Source organism: Nannospalax galili, unplaced genomic scaffold, assembly GCF_000622305.1.
Source record: "Nannospalax galili isolate Female #2095 unplaced genomic scaffold, S.galili_v1.0 scaffold351, whole genome shotgun sequence".
NCBI lineage: Eukaryota > Metazoa > Chordata > Mammalia > Rodentia > Spalacidae > Nannospalax > Nannospalax galili.
The window spans coordinates 3128798-3129258 of NW_008330327.1; positions in this window are offsets into that span (position 1 = coordinate 3128798).

Below are 461 nucleotides of genomic sequence, written 5' to 3' on the forward strand. Positions count from 1 at the left end.
TGGAGAAAAACTGGAAGCATTCCCATTGAAATCAGGAACCAGACAAGGCTGCCCACTATCCCCACTTCTCTTTAACATAGTACTTGAAACTCTTGCAAGAGCAATATGACAAGAGAAGGAAATTAAAGGAGTAATAATTGGAAAAGAAGAGCTCAAATTATCCCTTTTTGCAGACGATATGATATTATATCTAAGGGATGCCAAAAATTCCATGCGCAAACTCCTAGAGATAATTAACACATTCAGTAAATAGCAGGTTACAAAATTAACTTACAAAAGTCTGTAGCCTTTCTATATACCAATAACAAGCAATCAGAGAAAGGGCACATGGAAACACTACCCTTCACAATAGCTACAAAAAATATATATATATCTCGGAATAAACGTGACCAAAGACATTAAAGAGCTCTATAATGAAAATTGCAAATCTTTAAAGAAAGACATTGAGGAAGACATCAGAA